The following is an 886-nucleotide window of genomic DNA, read 5'->3' as shown; positions in this document are numbered from 1 at the left end:
TATATATATGTATGTATATATTAGCACTGTATTGATGCGCGTTATGTACTAAATTCTTCAAAGGAAGATATTTGAATAAACAGTGATTAAATTGCGGCACAAATTTAATTATAAAAATTAAGGATACGAATTTAAAACCATTGTTGAATTGTTTATATTTTCTTTCTGATTTTTTTTTTTGAGGGGGTTATTTTTTTTTCATAGAATTATCACTTGAATATTTGATTACGTAATCTCATCTAACGTAACTATTCGACCCTTCCCTGATCAGAGACAAATCTTAGATAAATAGAAAGTCATAAAAATATTCGGTTTTATAATACTCATATTTTTCTATTCGATTCATTTGGGATTAAAATCTAAATTCATTCGTTCTAGATTGAGGAAAATAAATTTAAATTGATAAACTATGTATAATGTTCCTTTGATCATAAACTTGTTTAATCGTCATGATTGAATACGCGAACAGTTGTGAGTGTTGTGTAATTTGTTAGATTAATTGGCAAATTTTATGAACTGAAAAATAAACTCATGCTAGCCAGAAATATAATGTCATTTTTCTTAATATATGGTCTAAACCAGTTTATCTCAAAAGCCCTTTGACGAAACATTCTCCAGCCTGAACATGACGCGTTTTTTTCGAATATTATATAATCCAAAGTTCATTTTTGCTTTCAAAAGTATAGATCTGACGCCAGCATCCAACAGGCAGAGTTATCCTATTCGACAGGTAATATAATGTAGTTTTACTTATTGGAAGGATTAATCCTTTTTATTTTGTCAAACAAGGAAAGAGGCCCCACCAAAAGTTTATCTGGGCAAACGAGGCTTCTGAAATGAATTATCTTTTGTACTTTTTACTCACTTCAGCCATTAGACCGCAGCC

This window comes from Octopus bimaculoides, chromosome 7, assembly GCF_001194135.2.
Source record: "Octopus bimaculoides isolate UCB-OBI-ISO-001 chromosome 7, ASM119413v2, whole genome shotgun sequence".
NCBI lineage: Eukaryota > Metazoa > Mollusca > Cephalopoda > Octopoda > Octopodidae > Octopus > Octopus bimaculoides.
The sequence above is the reverse complement of the archived record's forward strand: the minus strand, read 5'-3'. Positions refer to the sequence as shown.